The sequence below is a fragment of the Schistocerca americana genome, chromosome 2, assembly GCF_021461395.2.
Source record: "Schistocerca americana isolate TAMUIC-IGC-003095 chromosome 2, iqSchAmer2.1, whole genome shotgun sequence".
Lineage (NCBI taxonomy): Eukaryota > Metazoa > Arthropoda > Insecta > Orthoptera > Acrididae > Schistocerca > Schistocerca americana.
This window is the reverse complement of record NC_060120.1, coordinates 473,689,863-473,705,690: the sequence shown is the minus strand read 5'-3', so window position 1 is coordinate 473,705,690 and position 15,828 is coordinate 473,689,863.

Below are 15,828 nucleotides of genomic sequence, written 5' to 3'. Positions count from 1 at the left end.
TCAGCATGTCATCTTCACGGTGAGTAGAAATCTATCCTTTTCATAATATTGTTGATATTTCTGCTTGGACTTTCCGTTGTGACATTTCATCTTAAATGCAATACATTTGAGCATGGGATATTTAACACATTAACAGTTGTGTGATGAAATGTTTTGTGAAACAGGAAATAAATATTGTTTTGGAGTATACTATGGTTGAAACAAAATTATTTGTTCTTATTTTCTTTAACTGTATGACAATTACTGGGCTTGTTTCTACTGTGTGATAGTGTGACCTAGAGTCATCTTCAGATGACATTAAAGTTTCCAATGTAAGACCTAGAATCACCTTCAACTTCTCCCTCCCCTCTACTCCCAGCATGATGCATCCTTTTTCCCCTCATTTTGTAGTTGGTGAAGGAAGTGCTGTATGCCCTAGACTGTTTTCTCTGCTAGATAAATTTGCTGGAAGGCCTGAAGAACACTAAGGGTATAGGGCTTATGAGAAACTTCTTATTTCGCTTGTATCTCATCTGCCTCAGTACCCTCAGGATCACATACAGGTACAGCTAATCACTGTGAGCTGTGGAAGTATTTGGCAGGCTAACCCTGAAGATGCAACCCAGGAAACCCAAGGAACAGCTTAAGGAATTACCTTGTACTGAGCAGTGAAATTGTAGTGCTTATCTTAAGTATTATGAGACAAAGTTCTCAAAATTGTACTTTATTTACTTCCTTTCCTGAAATTTGTCAAATCTAAAACAGTTCTGAGTTTTTTTAATAAGCCAGGTGGTGATTTATATAAAAGACAAGTATTTGTATGAATCCCAAAAGGCTTTGTCTTTCAGAAGTAACTACCACAAAGATGCTCTTGGGTGGACAAGCAGTGAAATGGTATGCATGTTTCTCTGGTACAAAGTAAATTTTGTATGTGACATGAAGAGATGCCATATGATGTAATGTTCGCTAGGCTTAGGACAGTAGCTGGCAATTGGGCTGCTACGAAGCATCCTTGTGGCCAGTGTATGAGTAATACAGTTATGGATGGAAAATATATATGTCCGAATACCTTCAGGTAAGGCTGGCAGATTGAAATCAGTGCATCCACAATAAAGCTAGAACAGTATAAAATGGAGTACACAAACTTGGTCAGCCCCTTGCACTCAGTGCACAATAGGTTTTAAAATATTAGGTGCTTTGAGGGACCAAATGTTCAGGTCCATCAGATACAGAAATTAAAATGGTGTCCTTCATTTTAAGTTATGAAAGATGAGAAACATAATGTGGATATTTAAAATGAACACACACATTTTTCACGGGAAAATTTTAATTGTCTTTACTGTGCACCCATCTAGCTTCCAAACAACCATCTGTATGTGTTTTGCAATTGCTGTAAGCAGAGCTAAAAATGGTAAAACATTTCATGAATAGAGACCACTGATTGAGGGTGCTTGACATGGAAGTACATAATGCAGTTAATAGCTACACAGCTATTGCAAACATTGTTGCACTTAAAATACTACTTTGAGAGATGATATTCTCGTATACAAACTGATAAGACAGGTCATCACCAGATTAAAATCCAGAATAACGTAGGAAAAGGAAGTACCCCCAGTTAGGTATTCCTGGAAGAGATATTATGCTTCCAAGTAATAATCACAGGTTTTCTTAAGGTGGAAGAAAACGTGTAGGTGCTACACGTGCATGAACGCATGTTGTACAGCTGCTTATAAAAGAGTCAGGATATCAGTAGTGCAGCAATATGCCTGAACCAATACTAAAAGCAACTAATATCCATACTGGTGGCAGCTAATTTAGCTAATGAAAGCAACTCTTTGAGATCTATCATGTATAGTTTCTCTAGGTTTGACAAGGGAAATTAAAATTTCATCCACGTGCTGGGAAATAGTGCTGTCTCCCAAGTTGAGGTGCAAAGATCACGCAGAATAAATTTTGTATTCTCAGCTATTTGCTGTAACATGCTCTAATAGAATTTGTCATGACTAAGGAATTTGGTCGAAAAGTGACAAAATAATGCAGTCTAGAAATACAGACCAATGCAGATACCAGAAATGTTGACCAATTTAATGATTCTGTGCTTGATTTAGTTTGTGAAAATAACTTCATAATGCATTAAATAATAGATGGACTATCAATAGGGATGATGAATGAAGTATATGAACTGGAAGTATTTCTAGAAAACAAAAATTCTGTAAAAGTTATATGCTCAAATGAACACTGGCTTAAAAATGACAGTAACACCCTGATAAATACCGCGAGACTGCTACGGTCGCAGGTTCAAATCCTGCCTCGGCATGGATGTGTGTGATGTCCTTAGGTTAGTTAGGTTTAAGTAGTTCTAAGTTCTAGGGGACTGATGACCTAAGATGTTAAGTCCCATAGTTCTCAGAGCCATTTGAACCATTTTTGAACCTTGATAAATTCACTTTTAGGTTACAGTTTACCAGTGAGTTTTTATGGAAAAAACAGATTTGGAGGATCATGTATTGTGCTCTGATGTCAGACAAATTTTTATTGCTTGAACAAGAAACTATTATTTGAAAGCTACTACATTGAACTTTTGGAACACGACACATTAATTATTAGCATATGTGATACTGCTCACAGTTCAGTCGTATGCTCATTTCTAGACGAATTTGAAACATTGCTGAGCAGGTTACAGTCAGAAAAACTGTTAAAAAGGTCATAATTTGTGGTGACTTTGACATAGATATAAGAATGGATAACAGATGTGTAATTTCCCTGAAGGACATGTTATATACAAATTTTTCCTAACTCTAAATTTTAGAGAATACTCTAGAGTAACAGAATATTGGCAACAGGTAGAGAAAATATTGTGAACTGTATTAATTATGGCATTACATAGCAGTATATGCCCATTCAGCCCTTTTTGTCAGTGAAAAGGCCCTACAGGGTAGTCAGCAAAATGCAAATGTATTTGTTTCAAAACTTAATGAAACTTGAATAGTGGCAGAATAGGTGGACTGATAAATAATGGAAACTGATTAATAATTGCTGCCTGAATAATTAAAAAAAAATAATTGGAAAGAAATTGGAAGGCATACATATCTTGGGTGAACTTTAACTGGCACTAATGTCAACAGGCCTTCAATGTCAATACATTTAAGATCAATATTTATCATTTAAGTTACGTACTTCTTCACATTAATTCCATTGCGCATACTCCTGATTATAACAATGCCGATGCAGGATTGCTCCTTCACTGCTCATGCAAATTCCTCTTGTCTGCTCAGAACCTCCAGATGCAGGATTCTCAGTGAGGGCGAAATGAAGAACAGACAGGTGCAGTCGATGTGAATATATGAATGAAACTTTACTTTCCCAATAACTTTTTCTAACACTTTTAATTTATGCTTGAAATACACATTTTTAAACAATATGGGTATGACAGATCTTGTCAAACGTCTGCCCACTTGTAGAAACAAATGGGTGAAGGTACTGAAATTAATCAATTGAAGAGTGGATTTCTTCTATTTTTTGTATCGAAACATTGCCTCTGCCACAAAGCAGCTTGTTATTTTATCTTTGGCTTTGTGTATCTATAGCTTCCATCTATAAAAGGAAAAGAATGAAGAAGGAAAAAGTAATACGATCTATTATAATTGCCCCCTGCACTGACATCATATGGAGGTGCACAGTGTCTGAGCTTATTTCCCTTTTTGAGGGTTGATAACCCTGACCAGTATGGGGAAAGTCTTTATTTTTGGCCACTGCAGTTATCCTGCTTGGTTATCAATTTATATGGGGATGTCAGCTTCTTTTAACGCATACACTACTGGCCATTAAAACTGCTACACCAAGAAGAAATGCAAATGATAAATGGGTATTCATTGGAGAAATATATTATACTAGAACTGACATGTGATTACATTTTCACCCAATTTGGGTGCATAGATCTTGAGAAATCAGTACCCAGAACAACCACCTCTGGCTGTAATAACAGTGCTGATACACCTGGGCATTGAGTCAAACAGAGCTTGGATGGCATGTACAGGTACAGCTGCCCATGCAGCTTCAACACGATACCACAGTTCATCAAGAGTAGTGACTGGCTCATCGTGACAAGCCAGTTGCTCGGCCACCATTGACCAGACATTTTCAGTTGGTGAGAGATCTGGAGAATGTGCTGGCCTGGGCAGCAGTCGAACACTTTCTGTTTCCAGAAAGGCCCTTACTGGACCTGCAACATGTGGTTGTGCATTATCCTGCTGAAATATAGGGTTTCGTGGGGATTGAATGAAGGGTAGAGCCACGGGTCGTAACACATCTGAAATGTAACATCCACTGTTCAAAGTGCCATCAATGTGAACAAGAGGTGACAGAGACGTGTAACCAATGGCACCCCATGCCATCACGCCAGGTGATATGCCAGTATGGCGATGACGAATACACGCTTCCAATATGCGTTCACCGTGATGTCGGATGCGGCCATCATGATGCTGTGAACAGAACTTGGATTCATGCGTAAAAACGATGTTGAATACACCATCGCAGGCCCTCCTGTCTGTGATGCAGTGTCAAGGGTAACCGCAGCCATGGTCTCCGAGCTGATAGTCCAAGCTGCTGCAAACATCGTCAAACTGTTCGTGCAGATGGTTGTTGTCTTGCAAACATCCCCATCTGTTGACTCAGGGATCGAGACGTGGCTGCACGATCTGTTACAGCCATGCAGATAAGTTGCCTGTCATCTCGAGGCCGTTGGGATCCAGCGGCGTTCTGTATTACCCTCCTGAACCCACCGATTCCATATTCTGCTAACAGTCATTGGATCTCGACCAACGCAAGCAGCAATGTCGCAATACGATAAACCGCAATCGCGATAGGCTACAATCCGACCTTTATCAAAGTCGGAAACGTGATGGTACGCATTTCTCCTCCTTACATGAGGCATCACAACAACGTTTCACCAGGCAACGCCGATCAACTGCTGTTTGTGTATGAGAAATCGGTTGGAAACCTTCCTCATGTCAGCACATTGTAGGTGTTGCCACCAGAGCCAACCTTGTGTGAATGCTCTGAAAAGTTAATCATTTATCACAGCATCTTCTTCCTGTCGGTTAAATTTCGCGTCTGTAGCACGTCATCTTCGTCGTGTAGCAATTTTAATGGCCAGTAGTGTACATACACAAGTTTTCTCTCCTAATAAAGTGCTTGCTGTAGCCCCATTGTTGTAAATCAGCATCTGCACAGTGTTTAGCTTACGAAGCATGCATATGCAGCTCAACGTCCGTTATCATCCCAGTTCACACTCACATGTTCAATGTGAGGCCAGAGTGTCCATGTCGTCCATTTACAGTAGCTTTCACTGCACAAATTCATGAAGCTCGTGTTCAGTGGCATGATCCTTTGTGAAATCTTCAATGTGGTGACAACTGGTTTCCATATCGGCGGCCTGAGGAATTTATTTCACCTTGTCGCTCTCACTTATTTAGTAGGGACACCAGCTGTACATCTGACATCTGTCGACAAAGTAATTTTCTTGCAGCTTATACGACATTTTCAAACACAGAAAATTCTTGTCTTTATGACATTGTCGAGCACAGAAACTTCATGTTTTTACAGGGTTGTCGAGCACAGAAAATTCATGTTACATGAAGTATTGCCATCTTTAGTTTATCGTGCACACCCACATATATCACATGCACACTGAACACTTTGCAGCCAGGTTTTTTTTATCTTTTTGCACTTTGTTTTGGAGCATCTTTCATTCAGTTGCATTACATAAAGTTTGTGTAGTGTCCTTTCCACATACCATATACATAATAAAAAAAATTACAAATACAATTACAAAATACACTTGTCCTATTCATTTGCTGACATGCCATTATCGTCGCCTATATACATTATAGTCTGTAACATATTCTGTCCCCTTTCTATATACATATTTTCATTGGTTGTCATTTTGTTTTAGTGTATTTTATTAAATTTCAATTTTGTTACATTATTTGATTCCAATTATACGAGTACACGTATTACTCTCGTTTGGTTATACATTCTTCATATAACATTCATACAATAATAGATTCTGCTTTCCGTTATGGCATGAATTGACACACATTTCATTTCAGTTTACAAGGATTTCTTGTTGGAGCATATTTATCAATTCCAAAGAATTAAAGAACCAAACAATACTCACTACAATAGATACTACGCGCAGCTCAAATAGCTATGCATTGCCTCGCCCCTCTAACATTCTCCAGGAAGGATCAAGTGTTGGGGAATCTTCACAGAAAGGCATTTATGTGCTGTTACGTTAATAGACTTAGCTGTGATCCCAAGAACAAAATAGGTTGTTGTTTATAAACACAATTCAAAGTGCAGCTCAATATCTACTTGTTATATTCATTGTATAAAGGATAACCATTTCATATGCTGAGCTATACAGAGTTGTATCATCAATATGACATGTTATATACAATGAGTGTAAAACAGTGATTACATAAGTAACAAACGTGCATAAAAATTTCAATGTAAACCAGGTGTTTGACACTTTCATGAGTAGTCGACGCTCACAGTAATTAGGGTACAGCCCCTTAATTATTTCGTAGTGCTCGTTAGTTGAGCGTCATAATATGTGACGTAATGCAACTGTTTTCTTTGTCACACGCTTTCACACTACCACATTCATGTGTATCATAAACTTATAACTATATTTATCTGTCACTGCAGTCCTTTCTTGTGTTTATGTGGTACCCAACACTCTACAAGCATTTATCTTTCTTCACTCTCTTTCGATGCATCATTCCCTGGAAAAGAAAAACTTTATACCAACTTAAAACCAAGTCTTCATAGAAAAGTGTATAGTGGATTGGTGGCTACTAATACCTTTTTGACATATTTAGCCATATATTCATTCACTTCAGTATGCAGTCAGCGGCGTGATCCTTTTTGAAATCTTCGATGTATTTTATGTTGTGTGTGTCTCTGCTTACCTTATAAATCTGAAAGATAGACCTTTTATTCAGTTTGCCGCTTTAATGCACTCGCTTGTTTACCTGCAGCAAGACTTTTCTCGTCCATCAAGTATAATAGGTGTGTGCACTTCCAACACTTAAATTTGTAAATATTGTACATATATAGATATAATGTATACGGTAGCACAGCTGAAGTAAATATCTCGATGTTTAGCGACCCTTCCCTGTGTATATAATTCCTTAACATATGTTTGTATGTGTTGATTGTGCAGATAGTCGTAGTTGTAGCACAGACTCATCCTTAATTTTCTATGTCCCTGTTTATGCAATAGGCTTTACTAATGCTAGTGCGGGCTGTAGCTTGTGAAGTTAGTTTGTTTTGGGGGCTCCAACACTTTCAGCTGCACCTGTCTGGTGTGCACGTGCTTGCAGTTTGTTGACTAGCTTGCTCCCCAATGCACAATCACTGTGTCACTCCGGTACCACTTATGACGCGGTCAGTTGTGTACTGCATTGCAAGCTACTGTGTTTTTCACAAGTTTATTTATTGTTTACAACTGAGCTATGCACAGTGTGAAGCATTGGGCTTGGAGTATCGTTGTCTCTTGACATATAAAAGTAAAATTTTTCCTTGTTACAACCACTCATCTTATCGTTTACACATTTGACATATAAGAAAAAATACAAACAAAAATTGTCCTTATCAACTAATAACATAAATTCTGGAATGTGACTTTCCAGCATCCTAAATGTAATATTATTATACATATATACAACTTAGGCAGTATACAGCCCTTCTTCAGTATATAAATTTTCTCAGGTCTTTGTGTGGCTAACAGCCTTTATCTTTACCCTTGTTCTTGTGTGTCTATCTGTTTGCCAGTGGGTAGGGGATTTTGGTAATTATTTATGGTCTGGTGTAAAGTAATTGCCACTTACGGTTCAGTTTTCGAATTTTTGGGGATTTGGGATGTCTTCTAAGTAACACCTTTCGTCCTATATAAAATGGTGGTGTATGTTTCAGCTTTCTGTCATAAATTCCTGTGCTATATTTAGCCCAGGTTTCAAGGTTGATTACTGCTTGTCATATTTTATCATCCAGTGATAATTCTGGTATCGGTATCTTGGGGAGTGGTTTCTCCCACTTGTCTACTTGTTTGCAATTGAACATCAGCTCATTTGGTGTAAATCTAGTTGATGTATAGGAAAGGTTGTTAGAAACTTGCAAGAAGGAAGTAACATATTCAATCCGAACAGTAATACTTGAAATTCAAAGTTCCAGCCACCACATATAAAGGCAGTACACTTCTGACTTTCTTCATGTAGTTTTATTTGCCAATATGAAGACCTCAGGTCGATTGTAGTACGAAATTTAGCATCATGGAATTTAATATGCTGTTCCTCTAAATTGTCTGGATGTGTTCAGACTGGTACAATAATCATATTAATGTTACGTGTGTCAAGGACCAAGCACACCTTGCCATCTGGCTTTCTCATGGGCGAAATAGGACTACAATAAGGGGAAAAAGATGGTTGTATTATGCCGCATTCAATCATCCTGTTAATCTCTTTTCTTACTGCTTCCCTCTTTGTCCATGGTACAGGGTATGAAGTAGAACAAAAAGCTTCAAGAGGATATAGTTCCATTTTGTACACAAAATCCTTAATGGTACCTGGTCTTTTATCAAATACATATATATAAGCAAGTATCAGTTCCCTAAGTTCCACTTGGTGTTCTTGAGACAAGCACTTTGATTCACTTACCTATGTGTGTTACTTTGCTGTCCGAATCCTGCTGTCAGTGGATTATTCGGCTGCCTGGTATTTTTTCGTGTTTGCCAAGCGATCAGCTGATTATTTCCGGTAGCTGGTGTCTGTACATATAGTACAGGCTGGCCATATGCTACATGCCCATTGTAGTTACTTTTGTTACATTTTTGCCCATTTCTTTTATATCTGCCCTTGAATTTACAACTTTCTCCATTGCCGTTGTGATTACCACTAACCAGTGAAAGTATTTAACTTCTCTAAAAGCATGCATTTGTTTTCTGTCAAATGTTGTTTTGGAATATAAGTAGTTTTAACAATACTGCCTTGTAACTTGGCAAATTTTGACTCTAAACTTAACTGTTCTACTCTTAGACTTAACTTTTGTACTTCTGTAAGTAAGTTTTTGCATATGTCTTGCAGTTCACTGACTGCATTCGTCACATTTTTTACTGATGCATCCACTTGGGATTGCGTCTCCTGAATTTAAGAATATGCTTCACTAAGGTTTCATAACTCACCTACCAGTTGTTCCTGTTTATCATCTATGGATGATACTTTTTTTGTTAATGTATTTATATTGCGGGCTATGTTGGTAATTATTTCTTGTTTTAGTTGTTTACCTAGCTCTGTCAATTTCCAGGATAGTTCGTCGGGTAGTTCAATGCTTATTATCACCTTCTTGGTCACTCATAAAACGGTATTTGGTAAATATTAACTACAATGCTTTTGTATCACAGTTCATGAGTATTTTCAGTGAGTGCTTACTCTTCACAATATGTAGAGAACCGAGCGAGGTGGCGCAGTGGTTAGACACTGGACTCGCATTCGGGAGGACGACGGTTCAATCCCGCGTCCGGCCATCCCGATTTAGGTTTTCCGTGATTTCCCTAAATCGCTCCAGGCAAATGCCGGGATGGTTCCTTTCAAAGGGTACGGCCGACTTCCTTCCCTGTCCTTCCCTAATCCGATGAGACCGATGACCTCGCTGTCTGGTCTCCTTCCTCAAACCAACCAACCAACCAACCACAATATGTAGAAAGTGTCTCATAGTCAGGAGATCATAAGATTGCCTAAGTATTAATATTTACTAGTTCATTTAATGTTGTGCAGAGTGCATGTGTAGACTTGTGCTACAGATGTGAATTACCTTTACACCTTGACAATAAACTTGCCAAAAGAAAACTCAACAGTCAGTTTGAAAACACTGCACTTGCTTGCAGTAAAAGACCGAAGTACCTGCGGGAAATACTTGATAGTCTTTCAGAGAGCATCTAACAAAAACAGCCACAAAACTGAGCAACAAACGGCATCATTCAAAAGAAATTTGGTGCAACATGGAGAGTATCCACACCCACCATATGTGGTTCTGCTCTGTGTCTTGTCTTCTCAGCTGTTAAATACTGTGCCCCAGTTGCGTTAAATAGACCATTAGCACTAAAGATAGATGCCTGACCAAAAGAAAGCCATTGAAATGATTGCTGGCATTATCAAATCAACGCCTATGGAATGGCTGCCAGTACTATGCCACATTCCACCCCCTTAGCTATAAGGTATAAATGCTCTCTTGAATGAGTGCAAAAACATCATAGATAATAAAAAACTAAAATAAAAAATCTACCAATCTGGATTTGAATGTCTGTGTGGTTGTCTGTATGAAAGTATGTACTCTTACTAGAAAAAGACAGAGAGCTCAAAAGTTAGTGTTAACTGTTTTCTGTTATGTATTTCTGTGTGCCACACACCAGTCCTTTATATGTAGCTGATTGCCTTTCCCTTATTTTATGTATTTTATCAATCCATCAACATGTTGATAATGCAAACTGTTAGTGACTCTGCTCTAGATGAGCACCAACAATAACAGCAACGCTTGCTGGCGGAGATGAGTTCAATCTTACCAATCAACTAAAGAATGGACTGGACAAGAAAATAATAATATGTCATCTATCACCCAAAAACTACCAAGATTTGACTTGCCCCACAAAATGTGGTTAAAGCTAAACAGAACTAGAACCCAACATGGCAGATGTAGATTTTTTTTACACAATTAGGGTAAGCAACCCCCCCCCCCCCCCACTTGTGATTGTGGAGACCCACAGATCATCAGAAACATCAAAGAAGAATGCCTCACAAGATCATACAATGGTAAACCAGAAGACTTCTTGCTGGTGACTCTTGAGTTAATAGATTACATAAATGCCCTAGACATTTATTTATAAGATTTTATATTGTAAATATTATGCTCTACACTCAGTGTAGTTTCTTCAGTGTGTCAAAAAGCCATACAATACAAAATAAATAAGAGTACATGACAAATACGGTAAACGAAATTCATGGATAAATGAAGGCATCAGGATCTCTAGTATTAGAAAGAGGAAGCTGTACATGGAAGCAAAGGAAACCATAATGTGGAATGTCTCATGCACATAAACAAACAAAAGAATATTTGGCAGAGTAGTTAAATAGACAATACAAATGGCAAACAGTACAGTCATTTCAAATGCCATACATAAATCAAAAGCTGAATGGCAGATGTCAAGACTGAAGAAGGTGATAAGAAAACTAATCATTTTAAACCTAAATTAGAAATTTATGGAGAAACTATAACAATCTCCAGACATATCTGTGAAGAATTCAACAGGTATTTTATAACTTCCAGTGAAATGGATGACTTCTCATATCACATAAATCCCATTATAATGCAACAAAGATCTGGAGAATTTAAATTTACTCATGTATAATACCCTGAAGTGGTTAGCATTATAAATTCCTTTATAAAATCTTAAATCTGAAGGCTGGGATGAAATTCTGTCAAAAATAATAAGACCAGGTTGTCATAATATTGCACCCAAACTCGGCCTCATAATAAATCAATCATTTGATGAGGGCTGCTTTTCTAACAGGCAGGAATATGTGAGAGTCCACCCTATTCAGGAAAGGGGCAGACAAAACAAGACAGAAAATTTCTCCTGGTGTCAATATTATCAATTTTTTCTGAAATATTCGAGTGAACAATGAGTAATCAGTTAGAAAAATATAACAAAAAACATAACATTATTCTAAATAATCAGTTTGTATTTAGGAAGGAGCAAAGTACTCTGCCTGTGCATGTGCATGCTATTAACAAAGCTATCACTGCAATAGGCAAATGCCTTGATATCAAGCTGTGTGTATCCAGTATCTTTTGTGACCTCACTAATTTACTAAATATGGTAAACCATAAGCTGCTGCTTCACAGAATGGCTGTTCAGGTTTCCATGGAAAACCTTTAAGATGGTTCTCATTCTGTTTCAAAAATAGTGGGTAGTTATACAGCAAAAAGGCGAAAGACTGTGCTAGTTGGAAGGAGATACAAGTAGGTGCACCCCAAGGATCCATGCTAGGCCTGTTACTGTTCCTGTATTACGTAAAAAACATCTCATGCACTAGGTTGTTGCATAAGTCTACATCTACATCAATACTCTGCAAATCATACTTAAGTGCCTGGCAGAGGTTTCATTGAACCACCTTTACAATAATTCTCTATTATCCCACTCTTGAAGAGTGCACAGAAAATACAAACACCTGTGTCTTTCTGTGCAAGCTCTGGTTTCCCTTTTTTTATTATGACGATTGTTTCTCCCTATGTAGATTAGATTAATACTTGTTCCATAGATCATGAATACCAACACTTCGTAATGATGTGGAACGTGTCAGGTTAATAAAAGATGTCTGTACAAGGTATTAAATTACACAAAATAGTGCATGACACTAATATTTAAGTTGTCCCCCCCCCCCCCCCCCATTAATTTATATCTATAAATTCAGCCAATGAGTAGAAGGAGTTGTCATCTAGAAATTCTTTTAATTTATTTTTAAATGTTAGTTGGCTATCTGTCAGGCTTTTGATGCTGTTTGGTAGGTGGCCAAAGACTTTTGTGGCAGCATAATTTACCCCTTTCTGTGCCAAAGTCAGATTTAACCCTGCATAGTGAATATCATCCTTTCTCCTGGTGTTATAGCTATGCACGCTGCTATTACTTTTGAACTGGGTTGGATTATTAACAACAAATTTAATAAGTGAATATATATACTGTGAGGATCCCTAGATCCTTAAGTAGATGTCTGCAAGATGACCGTGGGTGGGCTCCAGCAATTATTCTGATTACACGTTTTTGAGCAATGAATACTTTTCTACTCAACGATGAATTACCCCAGAATATATATGATGCCATATGAAAACAGTGAATGAAAGTAGGCATAGTAAGCTAATTTACTGAGATTCTTATCACCAAAATTTGCAATAACCCTAATAGCGTACGTAGCTGAACTGAGACGTTTCAGCACTCTATCAATGTGTTGCTTCCAGTTTAACCTGTCATCAATGGACACACCTAAAAAATTTTGAAAATTCTACCTTAGCTACAGACTTCTGTTCAAAGTCTTTATTTATTACTGGAGTTGTGCCATTTACTGTACGGAACTGTATATACTGTGTTTTATCAAAATTAAAGGGAGTCTGTTTGCTGAGAACCACTTAATAATTTTGTGAAAAACATCATTTACAATTACATCACTTAGTTCTTGGTTTTTGGATGTTATTACTATACTTGTATCATCAGCAAAAAGAACTAACTTTGCATCTTCATCAATGTGGAATGGTAAGTCATTAATGTATATCAAGAACAGTAAAGGACCTAAGACCGAACCCTGTGGGACCCCGTACTTGATAGCCCCCCAGTTTGAGGAATCAGCTGTTGTTTTAACATTACATGAACCACTTGTTTCAACTTTCTGCATTCTTCCAGTTAAATATGAATTAAACCATTTGTGCACTGCCCCACTCAAACCATAATGATTTAGCTTATCTAAAAGAATTCCATGATTTACACAATCAAAGGCCTTTGAGAGATCACAAAAAATACCAATGGGTGATGTCCGGTTATTCAGAGCATTTAATATTTGATCAGTGAAAGCGTATATAGCATTTTCTGTTGAAAAGCCTTTCTGAAAACCAAACTGACATTTTGTTAGTACTTTATTTTTACAAATATGGGGGGCTACTCTTGAATACATTACTTTCTCAAAAATTTTTGATAGAGCTGTCAGAAGAGAGATTGGGCGGTAGTTGTTGACATCCGACGTATCCCCCTTTTTATGCAATGCTTTTACAATGGCATATTTCAGTCTATCGGGGAAAACACCCTGCTCCAAAGAGCTATTACATACGTGGCTGAGAATCCTACTTATCTGTGGGGAACAAGCTTTAAGTACCTTGCCGGAAATGCCATCAATTCCGTAAGAGCTTTTACTTTTCAGTGAGTTTATTATTTTACTGATTTCAGAAGGAGAGGTTGGTGGAATTACAGTTGTTTCAAACGGCACAGGTATGGCCTGTTCTATTAGTAGCCTTGCCTCTTCTAGTGAAGATCTAGATCCTATTTTCTCCACAACATTTAAAAAATGATTATTGAAAATATTTTCAATTTCTGATTGTTTGTTAGTACACTTGTCAGCATCAATAAAATACACTCCTGGAAATTGAAATAAGAACACCGTGAATTCATTGTCCCAGGAAGGGGAAACTTTATTGACACATTCCTGGGGTCAGATACATCACATGATCACACTGACAGAACCACAGGCACATAGACACGGGCAACAGAGCATGCACAATGTCGGCACTAGTACAGTGTATATCCGCCTTTCGCAGCAATGCAGGCTGCTATTCTCCCATGGAGACGATCGTAGAGATGCTGGATGTAGTCCTGTGGAACGGCTTGCCATGCCATTTCCACCTGGTGCCTCAGTTGGACCAGCGTTCGTGCTGGACGTGCGGACCGCGTGAGACGACGCTTCATCCAGTCCCAAACATGCTCAATGGGGGACAGATCCGGAGATCTTGCTGGCCAGGGTAGTTGACTTACACCATCTAGAGCACGTTGGGTGGCACGGGATACATGCGGACGTGCATTGTCCTGTTGGAACAGCAAGTTCCCTTGCCGGTCTAGGAATGGTAGAACGATGGGTTCGATGACGGTTTGGATGTACCGTGCACTATTCAGTGTCCCCTCGACGATCACCAGTGGTGTACGGCCAGTGTAGGAGATCGCTCCCCAAACCATGATGCCGGGTGTTGGCCCTGTGTGCCTCGGTCGTATGCAGTCCTGATTGTGGCGCTCACCTGCACGGTGCCAAACACGCATACGACCATCATTGGCACCAAGGCAGAAGCGACTCTCATCGCTGAAGACGACACGTCTCCATTCGTCCCTCCATTCACGCCTGTCGCGACACCACTGGAGGCGGGCTGCACGATGTTGGGGCGTGAGCGGAAGACGGCCTAACGGTGTGCGGGACCGTAGCCCAGCTTCATGGAGACGGTTGCAAATGGTCCTCGCCGATACCCCAGGAGCAACAGTGTCCCTAATTTGCTGGGAAGTGGCGGTGCGGTCCCCTACGGCACTGCGTAGGATCCTACGGTCTTGGCGTGCATCCGTGCATCGCTGCGGTCCGGTCCCAGGTCGACGGGCACGTGCACCTTCCGCCGACTACTGGCGACAACATCGATGTACTGTGGAGACCTTACGCCCCACGTGTTGAGCAATTCGGCGGTACGTCCACCCGGCCTCCCGCATGCCCACTATACGCCCTCGCTCAAAGTCCGTCAACTGCACATACGGTTCACGTCCACGCTGTCGCGGCATGCTACCAGTGTTAAAGACTGCGATGGAGCTCCGTATGCCACGGCAAACTGGCTGACACTGACGGCGGCGGTGCACAAATGCTGCGCAGCTAGCGCCATTCGACGGCCAACACCGCGGTTCCTGGTGTGTCCGCTGTGCCGTGCGTGTGATCATTGCTTGTACAGCCCTCTCGCAGTGTCCGGAGCAAGTATGGTGGGTCTGACACACCGGTGTCAATGTGTTCTTTTTTCCATTTCCAGGAGTGTATTTTAGCATTCAGAAATTTTGTGAAAAGATTCCGCCACAACAAAAAATGCCTTTATTTTAATGGAGTCCATCCCAAATTCTGTATCATGTCCATGACATTCTCTTCCCTATTTTGTCATAATACAAAATGTGCTGCTCTTTGAACTTTCTCAATGTACTCTGTTAATCCTATCTGATAAGGATCCCAGACAGTG